The 18,387-nt window shown below is 41.0% G+C and overlaps 2 long non-coding RNA genes and 3 other non-coding genes across 5 annotated transcripts; 2 read left to right on the top strand and 3 right to left on the bottom strand.

The window, feature by feature from the left end:
* Positions 1-2,184: 2,184 nt before the first annotated feature.
* LOC128630084 (uncharacterized) lies at positions 2,185-10,271 on the bottom strand. The gene is made up of 3 exons (XR_008394329.1): positions 9,847-10,271; positions 3,789-4,191; positions 2,185-3,491 (listed from the first exon to the last, which is right to left on the bottom strand). It is a non-coding gene; the product is annotated as an uncharacterized LOC128630084 (long non-coding RNA).
* On the top strand, positions 6,707-6,788 carry trnal-uag (transfer RNA leucine (anticodon UAG)). The gene has a single exon. It is a non-coding gene; the product is annotated as a tRNA-Leu (tRNA).
* trnas-gcu (transfer RNA serine (anticodon GCU)) lies at positions 7,297-7,378 on the top strand. Its single transcript has one exon. It is a non-coding gene; the product is annotated as a tRNA-Ser (tRNA).
* A 1,789-nt stretch (positions 10,272-12,060) lies between the features above and the next one.
* On the bottom strand, positions 12,061-15,538 carry LOC128630085 (uncharacterized). Its single transcript, XR_008394330.1, has 3 exons — positions 15,326-15,538; positions 13,659-13,784; positions 12,061-13,038 (listed from the first exon to the last, which is right to left on the bottom strand). It is a non-coding gene; the product is annotated as an uncharacterized LOC128630085 (long non-coding RNA).
* A 2,557-nt stretch (positions 15,539-18,095) lies between these two features.
* Positions 18,096-18,168, bottom strand: trnav-aac (transfer RNA valine (anticodon AAC)). Its single transcript has one exon. It is a non-coding gene; the product is annotated as a tRNA-Val (tRNA).
* Between the last annotated feature and the right edge of the window lie 219 nt (positions 18,169-18,387).

Raw genomic sequence — 18,387 nt, forward strand, 5'->3', positions numbered from 1 at the left:
TTTGTTAGGTTCAAGGTAGATATGAACCAGGCCCTCCCCAGTCGCTCCACGAGGTCATCTACTCGAGGGAGGGGATAGCTATCGAAATCGGAGACCTGGTTCAGCTATATATATATATATATATATATATATATATATATATATATATATATATATATATATATATATATATATATATATATATGAAATGTGTCCTAGCTTATTATCTAGTTCTTCATCTGTGTGGTTCAGCAACTGCTGCACAACTAATAGGAAAGAAAAATGTCTTTGCACATATTTACGTGTATTTATCTAAAGCAAATAAAATCTCCTAATTGTTCTTGTTTCTAAGATATTTTTGAGAACGAAAAGTATTGTTAAAGTTGTTATAAGCTGAGAGAGAGAGAGAGAGCGAGAGAGAGAGAGAGAGAGAGAGAGAGAGAGAGAGCGAGAGAGAGAGAGAGAGAGAGAGAGAGCTGCTGTGAGGAAATGCAGCTGACTGAGCAATAAATAAATAAATAATCATAAATCTGACCAGTGTGCAGTGCTGCTTAGGCAAAATATAGAGTAGTTTGGTTTAATTCTGGTCAGCGATGATTTGTTCTTCATAGCCGTCGATGTGTGATGAAGTTAGGAGTTGTGTGATTTAGGAGAAAGAGGGTGGGAAGAGTTTTTGGGGAGCCACAGATGGACATAAAAGGGATAAGAACCGTTAGAGATCAGAAAAAAACGGTAATAGACAGAAATGTGTTTTATTCTGTTTGTTGGCAAGGGGGAAAGTGAGCAGTGAGGTAAGTGTGTGATTATATGCCGTGACTAACGGTGAAGTCGTGACACTGTGACACCCGTATCGAACACCTCTACATGCAGCTATAACGGAGATACTGAGGATGTATGCACCGTTATAGGAAGATGACAGTAATTTACCATTAACTTGTGTAAATGCGTTTTGTGAAAAGGACAGTTTAGAGGGAGGATTTTCTGGTTCCTTTTACGAGACGTGCAGATGTGTCTCACTGTCTCTTCATCTCTTTTGATACAGGAACACGGAGGGAGGATACATCTTCTGATCCGCCGTTTGCTGCCGACGAGCTGTACTACAACACCGTGGAGAGTGACTACGAGGATGACGTCCACATGCCTGACCAGCATGAGGAGGAGCAAAATGGTGGTGATGAGCATGAGGTGCCTTTTAGAAGTCCTTCGAGAAGCCCGTCCCCTTTACTAGGCCTATCTGCTCTAAGAATCACACCCTTTCCTGTAATAAGCCCATCCCCTTTGAGAATCACACCCCCTTTTAGAAGCCCATCCCCTTTTTGAGATTCTCATCCCTTTTAAGAAGAACATCTCCTATAAGAAGACCGACCCCCGTGAGGAGGCTATCTCCTATAAGAAGACCGACCCCCGTGAGGAGGCTATCTCCTTTAAGAAGACCATGCACTGCGACGAGCCCACCCACTTCTGTTACTCCTGCATCTGTTCCTCACGTCAGCGTCAACGTAACTTTGTGGTTAGATGTAAGTGTTGATTAGACTTAGATCTGGGTTATAATCTGTATTAAGACCTGTTATGTCCCCTCCATTTTCACTGAGTAGAGCTGAAACCTTTACAATGCACATCTGTTACATTTGATTTTTTGTTGTTGATATAATAACAATTGACTTTTTTTTTTGAAGTACCATTACTTTGTTCTTTTATACTGCATGAGCAAAAATAAAAATAACTTAATTAAATAATAATAATAAAAAAAACATCTTTTGGAGAAATGGGGTGGGCTTTATGTAAACAAGTTAAACATCTAATATTGAGTCAGAAACATGTCAAAGAATCATATTAAATCATGAACATGTGAAACATATGATAATGAATTTGTTAGAAAAACTATTTTCCCTTGCTCCCAGTGGCGTGAAACTCACTGTATAGTGATTTAAGCCAGTGTAGCGCCCCCGTGTGTCTGCACACACAGGAGGAATGAAAACACGCTTTGTCAGGGCACTTTTGAGGAAAAGTGACTTTCTAGACTGCAAATCTCACATTTTCCCCTTTATCATACATTATCATCATATAATGGATTTTAATGTAAACAATCCTATTTCGTATCATTTTACATCAGAAACCTGCAAAGTATATTATGTACAAAATTTCATATTGGAGCAGGTCACCGTCACGTGTCGTGACGGAGCAGAGATAGGACGGATGCAAGTGCAGGATGAACAGTTGTTTATTTGAAAGAGGGACAGGCAGACAAATCCAAAACGTGATCCAAAACGTAATCCATAAACATGCAAGAGGTCAGGCGATTGGCAAACAAGCGTACACGGGGCAAGGCAGGAATCTAGGTCGTGGTCACGGAAAACAGGGTCGATAAACAAAACAAGAAACCAACTATGACGAGGGACTGGAAGCGGATAATCCAGCGCGAACTAACTCTAAACATGGACCGTGACTATGACTATGATACGAGCTAAACTAACTCTAAACATTTAATCTTCCGCGTTGTGTGCTGGGAGGCGCGCAGTATATATGCGGACATGATCAGCGTCTAAACCGCTAGCAGCTGAGAGCAATTCAGACCCACGTGAAATCCCAGCCAATGACAGAACAGGGAGGAGACATGACAGAAACATAAACAAAACACACGTGTCCAGATGTCATTACAGTCAACAACGGAAAAGCAGGTGCTCGCACATTCACGCTTAGAGCACGCTGCTTCAAGGGGGAATCGTGACAGAACCCCCCCCCCGAGTGCCATGAGTCATCCCACTTCATTGGCGGCCCCGGCCCCCTGGGCTGAATGTCCCAAACAGAGCCAGGAAACTGCCCGGTGTTCTTGGCGGCGTAGGGAGGCTGAGCGACGACCGCAGCTGAACAGGGAGGCTGAGCGACGACCGCAGCTGAACAGGGGGGCTGAGGCTCTGAGGTTACCAGGTGAACCTTGGGCATGGGCGGAGCTTGGCTGTGCGTGTCAGCAGACTCGGGCGTGAGCAGAACTTGAAATTACATGAATTTCTCAAAATAAACAGAAAAAGCAAGCAGAAATCTGTTTTTGCCTAACAACATTACATTTCAATTGCCCAGTGTTTAAAGGTGAAAATATACAACAAAACTGAAGTCATGCTGCTTAGGTATAGAAACTGTGACATACACAACACAACACCACATGAAATCTCTCTTACAAGAAATGCATAACACCATCTCTACTTGAGCAGATTATTTTTAAGTGAATGTACTCGTGCACTGCAGGCATCAGCTCCGATGTTCATGAACAGCCTCTGAATCACCTCAAAGGTGTATTTGAAGTTTGTGGGGTAGTTTATGTTACGTGCATAAAGCAATCCCATCAAGTTGACAAATGCATTTGGTACATCACCAAGATTGCGTAGAACGACAACTTCTTCCATTACAAGGGCTACATCACCGCAGTCACACGGAATAGGGTCCATCGCGTCATCCACAACTGTACTGATTCCAACAGTCACGCCCTTGATTAACTCTTCTTCAGAATCTGTGTGCTGTATTAAAAACAAAGACAAACTTTAAAATGTGCTTTCACACATACATCCTCACAAGCGCAGCGACTTAAGAACAGCATGAGTGAACCGATCTTAACTTTACTAGTCATCACACAAGATGAATTAATATCAGAAGGTGGAAAAAAATACAGTACAACGTCCTGAAATTCATCATCTCTCATGAAAATAAAACAAGGTAAACTCCATCAATACGTGGATATCAATACTCCATATCAATACGTGGACTTCCATTATCCGAATATCTTCCAACATCTTACTTTCCTCACAGACACTTACCTCACAGATCTGTAAGAACTGAGATGGATTCTCCCGCATGGACAGTGGCAGCCCCAGCAGTACTGCAACCCTCTTCCTGTGATTTGATGCCTCAAAAGTACAAATGTTTTATATTCAAATTATGCAGGACAAGAGAAATAGCAAGAAAGGAAATGACCACAGTATTTACAAAACAAGTACACTTGAAATAAACCTACTCACATTTTAATCCAGGCTCTCCAGTATGGCACTCCTTTCTGCGATGTCTGCATGGCGCCTCGAGCGGTACAAATACAGCAGCTTTGAGGCGTGTTTGTCAAGACCCTCATAAAAGGACTTGCTCAGGTCCATCGACACAAGTCTGGTGAATTCTGCGCTGATCTTCCGTCATTACAGAACAATTCTATCAGTGCCTAAAGTAATTCTATGAGGAAAAGAAAAGTCATTCAAAAATGTAATAAACAGTGTACACAAGCAAGATCAGGACCAGAGTAATATATTCTCACCAAATCTCTTGATAAATTTCATGGCCAGCGGTTCATATACATATTGATATTGTAAGCAAAGCTAATCAGGGAGCATTACAGTGGAAGCAGGAGCATCAGAAAATGAGAGGTTATTATATATATATATATATATATATATATATATATATATATATATATATATATATATATATATATATATATATATATATATATATATATATATAAATAAATTACGTTCAAAGACTTGCATACTTAACACAAGACAGTTCGGATCATTTTACTGACTCGGATCTTTGAATCTCGTTCAGCAAAATGAACGACTCTTTTTTGCATCATTTCGTTCATTTCAGCAGAATAAAGTTAAAATGTTACATGTTAACCTCCCCAACACCTCTAGTACTTACGCAAACATTGATCACATTTGGAATAAAAAATAAACTATAGGCTAATGCAACCGAGGCCGAATTATGAGAAACAGAAATGATTGATTAATTGCTTAGCATTAGCAGTCTGTTAGTTCACCTCCCGATCCGAGTCGTTCTTCTTTTGTCACGTCACATTTGATCAGTTCACGTCTCAAGTTAGTTAGACATAATATAGTACTATGAAATGTTTCTGACCCAAAATATTACGAAATATGATTGTTTACATTAAAATGCAAAAGTTGATGAAAAAGTATGATAAGGTGAAAAAAGTGACATTTTATGTCTAGAAAGTCAGTTTTCATCAAAAGTACAATAACAAAACTAGTTTGCATTCATCCTGTGTCTCCTTACACACTTGTGCTCTTTATCCGCTCAAAACGCTATACAGCGAACGAGAAGGCGCTAGGAGCAAAGGAAAGTGGTTTTTCTAACAAACTCATATAATCAGTTGCCCGACCTACTCCAATTTGATTCTTTTCGCATATTTACACATAATATAGTACTATGAAATGTTTCTGACCCAAAATATTACGAAATATGATTGTTTACATTAAAATGCAAAAGTTGATGAAAAAGTATCTCTAAAGCGCCTGGACTCCACCAATCCACAGTCAGACAGATTGTGTACAAATGAAGGAAATTCACGAGCATGGTTACCCTCCCCAGGCGTGGTCAGCCAACAAAGATCACTCCAAGAGCAAGACATGTAATTGTCCACGAGGTCACAACGGATCCCAGGGTAACTTCTAAGCCACTAAAGGCCTCTCTCGCGTAGGCAAATGTCAATGTTCCTGAGTCCACCATAATGAGTACACTGAACAACAGTGGTGTGCATGGCAGGATGGCAAGGAGAAAGCCACTGCTTTCCATAAAGAACATTGCTTCCTGCATGCAGTTTGCTAAAGATCACATGGACAAGACACGAGGCTACTCGAAAAAACGTTTTGTGGACAGGTGAGACCAAACTAGAACTTTTTGGTTTAAATGAGAAGGGTTATGTTTGGGGGAAGGAAAACACCGCATTCCAGCATAAGACCCGTATCCCATTTCTGAAAAATGGTGGTGGTAGCGTTGCAGTTTGGGCCTGTTTCGCTGCATCTGGGCCAGGACGGCTTGCCATCATTGATGGAACAATGCATTCTGAATAATACCAGCAAATTCTAAAAGAAAATGTCAGCACATCTGTCCGTAAACTGGATCTCAAGAGGAAAGTGGGCCGTGCAGCAAGACAACAACCCTAAGCACACAAGTCGTTCTACCAAAGGATGGTTAAAGAAGAATAAAGTCAATGTTTTGGAATGGCCAAGTCAAGGTCCTGACCTTGATCCAGTAGAAATGCTGCGGAAGGACCTGAAGCAAGCAGCTCATGTGAGGAAACCCACCCACATCCTAGAGATGAAACTGTACTGTAATGAGGGATGGGCTAAAATTCCTCCAAGCTGACGTGCAGGACTGATCAACAGTTACCGGAAACGTTTGTTTGCAGTTGTTGCTGCACACCGAGGTCACACCAGATACTGAAAGCAAAGGTTCACATACTTTTGCCACTCACAGGTATGCAATACTGGATCATTTTCATCAATAAATGACTGACCATCTGTAATGTTTTTGTCTGGTTTCTGTAATTAGGTTCTCTTTATCTACTTTTGATACTTGTGTGAAAATCTTACGATGTTTTAGGTCCCGGTAATGAAGATGTATAGAAAGCTCTAAAGGGTTCACAAACTTTCAAGCACCACCGTAAGTGGGATGTAAGGTCATGGCAGAAGAGCTCTTCCGCAAACACTACCGATGTGACCGTGGAGCATGGGGTCTTAAGCCTAGACGAATCGCGTCCAAAAGACCAGGGCTTAGCTCTGTCTTCAGCAGGAAATGGTTAGATGTCTCCGCCAGAGCCGGTTAAGCGAAAGGCACTTGAGTCTCACAACAGCCCATTTGTCGCGCCCATGCCAGATTTCTTGTTGTCCGGCGGAATGACCCGGTCACCTTCTTACCACGAACGGGTTTACCACCACGCCGGCCTGCGGGTAGCGTGGCCGAGTGGTCCAAGGCGCTGGATTTAGGCTCCAGTCTCTTCGGGGGCGTGGGTTCAAATCCCACCGCTGCCACGGGCGTTAGCTTACGGTAGGTGATGTCTCGTCTCCAAAGGCTTTGCGCAGGTTTTTCTCCCACGCTTTCATGCTATACACCACGTAGCATGCTGCCTCACGAACGTCGCAATTCATGCCCCCCTTTTCCACAGTCGTTGTGTATATCCAGGTAAGGATAAAAGTTACATTTCCATCCATCCATCCATCTTCTATACCACGTAATCCTACTCAGGGTCACGGGTAAAAGTTACATTTTCCAAAGAAATTTAACTCGCTGGGACGGGCAGTCCATAGGTAGTCGGTACCTAGCCGCCCAAGGATTGGATTGCATTGCGACGGCTCGACTATGGAGTTGTCCCGTTCTGTGAGACCTTTGGGCCGTCTCGCCGCATCGTCACCCTTCAGTTTATATGACGGCACAGCTCATACCCCAAGACTTGAATCAAATCTATTTGAGAAGCAGTCATCTAGTCGGCGAACACGAAACCCTCATTTGCATAGTTTTCGTTAAAGGGGGCGGGCCTCGGACGAGGTGGCCGAGAGGTTAAGGCGATGGACTGCTAATCCGTTGTGCTCTGCACGCGTGGGTTCGAATCCCATCCTCGTCGCAAGCTTCTCACTTTGCCTCCTCTTTCCAGCAATGTCTGGCTTTGTTGCAATCTGTCTCACACCTACAAGGCCTACAACCGGGAAGCTTTGTACAGGTCCCTGAGCTGGCACTAGAGAGGGTGGAGAAATGTGAAGAGCTAGCACTGTGGCTACGTGTTTCGCGACCGTGAGCTGTATTTCAATGCTTTTTGGCCACAGCTGCTGTAAGGCTCTTGCGTCTCTGGAGGTCCGTCAACGCAGAACGCATTCCGCAGTCCAGACGACAGGGACAAAGAACCTGCACCGAAACCTCTTTTTTGCTCCGCACACCGGGATGTAATTTCATACGCGTGAGCTATGTCAGCAAGAGGTTAAGGTGATGAGCTGCCTATCCGCTGTGCACAGCCCATGTGGGTTTGGACCCTATTTTTCTTGTAAAGACCTTGCTTAAGCGCATCCTGTAAAGGAAGCGTGCATGGTGCAGACACTGTTGGCATCTGCATGAGCAGTTAGTCTGAAGGGGAAATTAGGGTCAGGTGTTTTCAATCAACGGGATGACAATCAGGTGTGAGTGAGCACCCTGTCTTATTTGAAGAAGTGCATGGACTCCACTAATTCACAGTCAGACTGATTGTGTAGAAATGAAGGAAAATCAATCAATAAATCAATCAGTCAATCAATCAGTCAGTCAGTCAGTCAGATGTTTGCTTATACTATTTAAATAGGCCCCATTTGGTGGCATCTGTTGCTTACAGCCATACCACTCTGATGAAGCCTGATCTCAGAAGCAAAGCAAAGTTGGGCCTGGTTAGTTATTGGTTGGGAGACTGAATGGGACTACTAGGTGCTGTAAGCTTTTCATTTAGATAAGTGTTTTAAGCACTTTACTTTCTCCTGACATTGAAGAATATTCATTACTACACCAAAGCAGCCTCCAATTCCTACAGTTTTCTCCCATACATGATAGATGAACTCTAGTGCTACCTAGAACAACCTCCTGGAACTGATCAACTTTATTAAAATCCGGTGGAATTGGGCCATTTTCATGTTGTTTTTCAAGACAATTTTCATATCCAAATGTTCAGCAATTACCATGAAACAGTCCATTTCTGAAAGTCTCCGTATAACCTGTTATAGGAGATGGTGTGGAGTTCTCAAAAAAAAATTTTTATTTATCCCAGGAAGTTTTCAAACAGAAACCCAGACAAGAAGTCAAGGCTTCCATGTTTTTTGACATCCTCAGAAAGATGGGTTAGCCCATGTACATTGTAGATAACAAATTCAGGACCATACAACTCACTAAAATGCTTTACAAATGACACTAGCAAACTGTGAGCAAAGTCATTAAGAATTATACAAAGAGTGGATTGGAGAGTATAAAGATAGCAACAGATAATTAAAATTGCTGTACATTGGTTATGACAGCACATCAAGAAGAACCACTGGACTTGTGTATAACAGAAAGTGTCGCAATTCTGTTGCTTTCCACCTCAGTCTTTCTGAGAATTGCCTGGGTTTCCTAGCAAAGTCCTCAGGAATATAACGTCTCAAGCTAACAAGTGTGTCTGAGATTATAACACTTTGGCGAGCAGACAAATGACAACATAAAGGCCCTGAAGCAAGCCATAAGTCCAGCAGTTTTCACATAACACCAAGACATACAAGGTGCATGTAATCATGTGGAAAGCATGATACCATGCCAATTCCTGCAGCTTTTAAAAGAGATGTTTCAGTATGATGGTCTTCATCAGACATGTTGATAAAAGACTCATCAGTCCTACGTGGGCTGTTGATCTCAGGAAAGGTCATTCTATGGTTGATGTACACACCAGATTGGATGCACTTGTCACAACCTGAATAACCAGTATGTGATTTAATTCCCTTTATAAAAGCTCTAGCTGGAGCATCACACAGGATAGATGTGACATTTAGGAAAAATTGCTTCCCATTTATGGCAAATCCCTTGCAGTTCACTGACTAGATCTTTCAAATTCATCAGTTTGTGATGTTGGCTTTGATTTACCACAGAACAGAGCAATGACAACTGGTTTCTTAGTATAACCCTGCAGTAACCCTATAATTGGCCAAAACTACAGAGACGAACTTTTAAACAGTGGTAAGACATCCATGTTCAGTTGAAGTCAAGACCATATAAGGCTGCTTCAGTAAAAAAAAAAAAAGGGGGGGGGGGGGGGGTCAATTAAAATGAAATATGCAATTACCCATTATATTCTTGGTTTTAACTAGAGATGCACCGATGTATCGGCCGATACCGAAATGCTATTTTTCATCTATCCATAATTTAAAAATATCTGATAATCCGACAGCACAAAAACTCTAGAAATTACTCAGAAAGTATTGGAGTTTTTGGCGCTTGATGATCAACCATACTCTGTAGTGAAGGACATGGGATTTCCGCGACTGGAAAAACACCTTGAGTCTCGCTACACTTTACCGAGGCGGCGTTATTTCACATTCGTCTACTTACCGGAGTTATACAACCGTATGACAGATCATATTCACGAGCTTCTTCATAACCACTCCGCGATGAACTTCACCACAGATGTTTGGTCTTCAGCTGTAAGTCTGACGAGTACGCTTAGTCTCACTGCTCAGTGGCTCCACTGTGACTTTAAATTTAAAGTCTTGCTTCATGCACAAGAACTTCCCGGTTCTCACACTTCATAAGAAACACCTGCATCGCGTTGTAAATCGCGCTGCTCGCAGGTGAACTCTCGCGATACTCCTGGGCAGAACGGGAACTCACATTCCTGCTTCTTAAAGGGCCAGCGGAACATTTTATCCCTAGATGAGAAGGACATCTGTGCACACTGCATGGACAATACACTTAATTAAGGGCTTTAATAACCAGTTTCACAATTGGAAGGTTGTCTTCTTTTTCACCTGGTTATTTATATATAAAAATATAAAGTATTTAGCATGTTTGTATTTAGGTACTTCTGTTTCTAAATAAATAAGCATTATGTCATCAAATCACAAGTCTGTTCTGATTTAATGGTCAGAAGCTGTACTATTTGACGAATAACCTAAAATCACAAACATGATACTTGTAAATAAAATCATGTCATATATGCAGTTTATTAGATCCTTAAAGTAAAAAGACAGCTAAATAGTGAAAAACATAATTGTTGGATTTATATGAATGCATGACAATAACTTGCTAATAGTCCATCAACTTAATTGGCATGTGCTCCAGTCAGTGTTGTTCATGGGGAATTTATTCTACAGCTTCTACAGTTGTAGTGAACTTCTACAGTGAAAAAAACCCAATCCTTTAAAAAACAGTTAATGAAGCTGAGGCTCGAAGGCGGGTCGCTGGCATAGAAAGTCTGCTGTTACCACTGCAAGTACCAGAAGTCACTGACTGCAAAACTGTGTTTACAAGAAGAGTCACTGCAGTCATCAAAGTCGATGGCATAGAGATCTGCTGGGCTAGCGGTGTGGATGAAAGGGCTCTTGCTTCATTTTGTGCTTATTTTGTCTTCAATTCAACATATCCATCTCATTTGAAGAACACTCTGATTTTTCTTCAGCAATATGTTTTGAAACTTACTGTGGATGGTGACAAGCCTCTACCTACTCCAGTTACCAGAGTAATCAACCTCTTACAGTAATATCTGCCAAAAATGCCTCGTCTATTCTGTTGTCCTAAATGCTCTGGGAGAACGATTGTCAAATTAATCCAGCACATTGGTCTCATTCATGCACGAGGCAAATTTTTCAATAACTTGTGGTCTTAATGACTGTCAGAGGACCTTTTCAAAGTATGAGTCCTTTAGATGTCATATTTACCAAAAGCATAAAGACACTGTATTACAACGGACTATGGCTGATGATCCTCAGCATTTGCGATGGTGCAATGACGATGGTGCTTTTGAAGTTTGCAATCCCCTCGGGTCTAAACGTAACAAGCAAAAACTGTGTGCAATCTACTATACAATTGGAAATATGGGTACAAAGTATTACTCTCAGTTAAAACATTCATTTAGCTTTACTTCCTTTTGTTATCATTATTATTCATACTGTGTGAAATGTCAGGATGAGTGGACTGTCCTCTCACCAGGTGAGGAGGTTGATTACCAGGCACTAGATATATACAATGTTGTTGACAAATTATTTATTAGCACAAGATATTATTGCTGAAGACAAAACAGCCCCACTTTATACTGATTTTACTCCTCACCCTTTAATCTATCTTTCTTCTTCTTCTCCTTATTGTTATTATTATTACTAGAGTAGTAGCCTAGTAGTATTCATCTTAGCATAGGATTAGGAAGTGATTTCTAAAAACTGTCAATCACACCCTCATGCTAACACTATACATGATGTCAATGGTTCACTACTCCTCTTTCTCTCTCTCTCTCTCCATAGATACTTACAGGGACCCTCGACTTTAAGTCTTTTTATTGCAAAAGCAACTGCTAAAATAATTATGTGCAGATGGAAAAAAAAAAAACGTATTAGGTTAAGCAAATGTTCTGAGTTCTTTTTCCTAGCAGTTTTTGTCATGTATATGTATTTCATCAGCGCTACTATGAGTTTCTTCCCCCCCCCGGTAACAATAATATAGCCTTATTCTGTTTACTCAGAAAGACTATAACTTTATTTACAGTTCCTCTCCTTAACTTCAGTCACTTCCTCACTGAAACCTATATTCAGAATAACTCCAAAGCCTAAGGTCTAAGCCTAAGTCTCCACTCTAAATCATGTGTCTAGAACACAGGCTCTGAACTCTTATCTAACACATTTAGTGTTTTATCTGCTCTAAAGCACCCACCTCAGCTCGTGCAGGCCGCTTAATTAGCTGATGACTTGAATCAGGTGAGTTTGGTGCAGGTTCTAATTGAACATCCTCAGGAGTGTAAAGAAGCCTCTCTCTAATATCTTTCTTACCGGTTCAACTCCAACTTCATCACCACCCCAAGAAAGCACTGCATGTTAGTAGTGTTCAGGGTCAGTATCTAAACTGATAGTCTATTCACACACACTAGCACTACTGCACTTCACATCCAGTATTTCCTTCTCTAATGTAGTAGGTTCATTGGTAACAGGTTTGTCTGATTAGTATTCTGTTAACAATGTCGGTGTGTTGGTTTGGAGTTGTAGTTTGTGTTTGCCATGTTTGTAGTCTGAGGTGCATTCTGGGAAACGGAGTCGCTGGTTTGCTGTGACATGACAATGACACTTGAGAGTTTACTGTTCAAGACTCAGAATTACTATACATTACTATAATTACCATCAAGCTGCACATGACATTTTATGAAAGTAGTACTATGTTTTTTCTCATTTACGGGTACCTCATACAGTCAAAAGGTTATTGAATTTTAATTATTTTCTTAAAAATAAAATAAAAAAATGTAAAAACTGAGTTGTGATTAGTTGTGAAATTAGACAACACTTGCAGACTCGTCCTCTGAGGTGAAAAAGGTTTATTACAGAAAGATGGTTAATACAGCATAGAAGAAGTATCCCAGAAGACAAAAAAATTTACATGATCATCCTGTTTACAACGTTTACAGCCAGGCTCTTAATGCATGCTGTTACCTTCTTGAGCATCAGTGAATGTTTGCACCTTTTGGAATAGTCGTGTACGAGTCCCTCGGTTGTCCTCAGTGTGAAAAGATGGATCGGAACATCATATAACCTCTACTGGAAAGGGCTAAAATATGCAGGAAAAGCAAAGTATGAGAAGGACCTGGAGGATTTTTCTGAAGAACAGTGGGCAGTTTAACTGCTCAGGACAAACAAGGGACTCATGAACAACTATCATAACACATAAAAAGAGTCGTGGATCATTCAGGTAACGACACACAATATTAAGAATCAAACGTGTGTAAACTTTTGAATGGGGTAATTTTGATTAATTCAGCTATTATCTTGTGGACTATATGTAAACATCTGTTATGTGAAATAGCTTATTCATGGCGGTACTAAATAAGAAACTTAGGATTTTTATGATCAATCTTATTTTGTAAAGAGTATTAAGATTTTGTAGATACTGCAAGTGGTATGTAAACTTCCGACCGCAACTGTATACCCACCCAGATACCAACACACACACACACACACACACACACACACACACACACACACACACACACACACACACACACACACACACACACACACACACACACACACACACACACACACACACACACACACACAAATTCAACCATTTAAAAACAGCAAGGACTTTTATAAACAATCAAAAATAGACTACAATATGTACATTTTAACAAATTAACAAAGAGTCCACAGTTAAAACACTCTAAATACCTTCTTTTTGCAAAAGTTTTCAAAAGTCTTCTCTTGCGCCCGCACTCTCGATCTGATGCCAGCTGGAGCCACCTCTTCATGGTCCCCACAACCTCCATCTCTGCAGCTTTAGCCGTGAAGAGGTTTCTATGAACATTGGAAGAAAGCAATGCATATCGTAAGCTTATTATGAATCCTAAGCATTAATTACGTTTATACCATGGTCAGTGTGAATATTGGATTCTGAATGGCTGGAAGGTGTGCATTATAACCGTTTATTGCACAGGTAGTTCCAGTCAGTTTGATCACTGTGAGCATTTCTAAATCAACGCGCAGCCTACATGCACACACAAACACACACACACACACAGACACTCGAGCAAACAGAGACATTCGTGAACACACATTCGTACACACAGACACTTCTTGCCGGCGCTGTCTGCAACTTTGTCTGCAACAAAAAAAATAACTTTGCTGGTAAAAAGTTACATTATATTTCTCAGCAATGAGGTGTTACCATCACTGTTTGTGAAGTAATTCAACTCTCAGTTTTACTACACTACTGCTGCGCAACACTGACTATGTTTACATGGACAGCAGTAATCTAATTATTGACCTTACTCTGAGTAAGATAATAACGTGAATAAGGTGTTTACATGTGTCGCGCCACGCCGTCCGACGTCCCTCCAGAATTTCACGTCAACATACAGTTCGTCTTCGTTATGGTATAGTATACAGTTTTGGGTATTTTTATTTAATTTTTTTATGAACGCTTTAAGCGCAGTTTTTTTTGTCATGCTGTACGTGCAAACAGACAACTGCTTGAAGCCGTGAACTGCATCCCAAACCGTTCACTTAGCGTCTATATAGTAGCCGAGATAGATGTATTTTCCCCACTACAGGCCTATAGTAGGCAAGTATGCGGATTGGGACGCAGTATGCGGATTGGGACGCAGCCGTGCGCTCTTGTTCGCCATAAAATGTTGAGCACTGCCGTGTGTGTACGTGTCCTGTCGCAAAATGTGGTGAAAACTCACACAACGTTAATAATGTGATTCAGGTGTTTACATGTCTGTAATACACGTTGATAATGTGACTGAAACAGGAGTACTACATGTCTTAATTCGATTAGTGCTTACTTCGAGTAACTTGACTTTAATCAGATTAAGGTAATTAAAAATTGCTGTTTACATGGTAGTTTCTTAATCAAAGTATCGTCTTAATCGGGTTAACAGTGGATTATTGTGGTCCATGTAAACTCACTGACTGACTGACTGCTGAGAGGCACATGATGCAGGAAATTCATACATGATTAATCTCTCTGTCTCTGATAGATATCTGTCAATTCATTCAAATAAATGTAATCTCATCACACTACTTTATCTCTGTGTCTGATTTATATCGGGCAAAATTCCAGATCTAATGACCTAACTAATAGAAATTAACTGTCATTTTAAACTTTTAATCAAAGTTTGTGCTTCTAAAATCAATGACAGCTTTAACTTTATTAATTGTGGAAAGACCATGGTATAAGCGGGGTAATCCATGGCTAGGTGACGATTTGAACGAGTGGTTCATTTCCTCCACATCATGCACTAAAATCGTTTAATGCACATCTAGCCGTGGATTACCCCCTACATATCATCTGAGAGAGACAGCTAATTCTGTATGTAAACAGATATACTTACCAATCATGACCTCTCCAAGTTTGAGAGTGGCCAGTGAAGTCTTTCCATCGACTCCTGTCCAATTGAGGTTCTTTGCCAGGGAGTTAGCAGTCACCCTCTTCAGTATGCGCCAGGTGCAGTCGAGCACATCCGCCCTGTCAATAAGCGCCAACCAGTTTACCCGAAACCGATGATTTTTAAAACAATAATATAATATAAAATATAAATAATTAATAAGCATGTATTGCCTTGTCAACTGTGTCAGTGCTTCTCACTACTCCTGCAGTTACCCTGCCCTGTGTGTTTTCCATGTTTTGCTCCTCTAACAAAGATTAGGTCATAACTGTTCCCTCATTTCAAAGTGGTGTTGAATGTTGTGCTTTGAGTACGAGAGTGTCACCTTGAGAAAACAAACACTCTCAGTAGCTGTGTAATTGTGCAAGCAATTGTTAACAAAAAAAGAAAAAAAAATTCTCACAGTTTTTGCTTGTAATCTGGGCTCTGTTGCATCCTTTGTTCCAGACTATGCAGTTGAGGAAGATCTTGCAAGGCAGTAAATCTTCATCAGTATCCAAAGACTGCACCTGGAACACCTGTAGTTGAAGCAAGCTCAGTGGTTTGTTGGTCCAGCACCATCTCTAATTTAGTCAACACCTCCCTCAGCATGGCTATGGTAAAGAAGTTAACAATATTTACAAATGATACACGCTACAAAACTGTACAACTCCATCCTCAGTCTTATTCCTAACCTACACAAATTCCAGTAAGATGAGTGGAAATCACGGTTAATTAATACCTACAAAAGAAAGTCAATCAGAAAGCAGGAGAATACTTGGTACTGCCGGTACTGAAAAAAAAACTTATCGTATCATTCTTTTTAAAATTTTAGTATCAACTTGGTACAGATACTTTTGACATCACAACTTACCAATTACAACATCTTTGAATTGCAGGGATGCCAAGGATATTGTCCCATTCATTTGTAACAGATAGCTGCACAGTGACAGGGGCGGCTGTGGATCAGGTGGTAGAGCGGGTTGTCCACTAATCGTAGGGTTGGCGGTTCCCAGCCAGCATGACTCCACATGCCAAAGTGTCCTTGGGCAAGACACTGAACCCCAAGTTGCTCCCGATGGCAAGTTAGCGCCTTGCATGGCAGCTCTGCTATCATTGGTGTGCGAATGGGTAAATGAGACACAGTGTAAAGCGCTTTGGCTATAACTGTGCCATTTACCATTTTACCATTTAGTGACGCAGAAGCGGAGTCCGTTCCATTCCGTGGTGTTTTAATTAACGGAAGTAAAAAAAAAGAGATGAAGAGAAGGGTGGGGTCTTAGGAAGCAATAAAAAGAACAGGTGACTAGGTGAGAGAAAGCGGGACGCGGAAATGAGCGCCAGGTGGGAATGGCGGAACTGATGGTGTGTGTTTGACAAGGACCATGCTAATGCTCTTACTGTGGATTATAACCTTGTGGATATTGATTCAGGAGGCTGGCGAACACTTCGGGAATATTCTGCCAAGGTGAATAAACGAGTGAGCGGAGTTTTGAGGGTTCGGAGACACATCACGGGTTTGAGATCCTTTCTTTAATACTTTTGTGGAGAACCAGTATGTTTAAATCGTTGGATGTTACTGTCTGTAAAGAACTCCGAGTGTTAAGCGGAATCTGACTGCCGGTTTCCCATGCTTTCGGGATCACGAACTCCCGTACGCCTAAATCACCGCCATTGAAGTGCAGCTTTTAAAGTGAACAACTTTTTGTTTTGGTTAAGAATTATTTTGGGGTTAAATGTTTTTTTTTCTGCCTTTTGTGTGTGAAAATTTTCTTGTATGATTAGAGCCTTGTTTCCTTATGGGTGCGTTTATTAATCCCACGTAGGGGATCTTTTTGGTTTTCATTATTTCGGTTTCTATGACTGAAACGATCTGTATTTTCTTATGTTTATTGCATAAATAATAATAAACTTATTTTGTAAGAATTGAGTAGCCTTATTCTGAGTGATGTCCAAATTATAAGTTATAAGTGACTGTTAATTTGAACTGTCTGGCGTCCAAACCCCATAAGGTACCACGCTACAGAGTGGCGCCCAAATGGGGACCGAACCGTAAGATTTAGAAAGTTTAGTTGGGGTACTGAAATTAACAGACTTGGACATTTGCGTTATTGATGGACTTGACCATTGTTAATTATTGTGAAATACAGTGTGTACATATATTTTCAGTTTTTCTGGTTGGTGTTTACATGAAATGTATGGTTATTGAGAACATTCAGGAGTCTGTGTAACTACTTGCTGCTCTGTATTGTTTCTCTTCTTCCCTGGCCATGTCTACCCCTACCCCTCGAATCAAGCGCATCATTACTCTTGTCTTCTTGATGAAGGAAAGAGCCAGGCTTCCACATTCAGTGGAAAAGCAGAAACGGCCTGTGATTTTGCAAGCAGCTGTTATCTGCCTTGCTACAAAAGCTCAATGGAACAGAAACCGCTCCCAGCCTTTTTCGGGCGTAGACCTCTTGCTGATAGGTGAACTTGGTGACCAGTACTTTACGGAAAATTTCCCAGTCACGTTCAGAGTCTTATTGAGCAACGAAAGAGCCAGGCTTCCACTTTCTTGGGAAAACCAGAGACTCCCTTTCATTTTGTAAGCAAATGTTAACTGCTTTGCTACAAAAGCCCAAAAAAAGGAAATCTGCTCTGTCCAAGGTCTCGCTTTCCGGCTGTTCCTAGAGGACCTGATCCTACAGTGATGACAACCGGTCAGTTATTAAAGCAAAGTTCAAAATTTCTAGCTTGTTTCCGCCCGGTCTCGAACCAGGGACCTTTTGCATGTTAGGCAAACGTGATAACCACTACACTACAGAAACCACGACAGAAGCTCCCTTTAGCTGAAGAGCACATACTTAAACTTTGTTCAGCAGCATTGACTTGCCCAGCGTGGTATTGGTGGTATAGAGGTGAGCATAGCTGCCTTCCAAGCGGTTGAGTTTGATTCCTGGCCAATGCATGGATTGTGCTTTATGGTAGTTGGCACAAAAGGAAGGAATCACCTGTCTGAAAATAAATGGGTCAACCTAATGTGCCTT

The sequence above is a fragment of the Ictalurus punctatus genome, unplaced genomic scaffold, assembly GCF_001660625.3.
Source record: "Ictalurus punctatus breed USDA103 unplaced genomic scaffold, Coco_2.0 Super-Scaffold_100046, whole genome shotgun sequence".
Taxonomy (NCBI): Eukaryota; Metazoa; Chordata; class Actinopteri; order Siluriformes; family Ictaluridae; genus Ictalurus; species Ictalurus punctatus.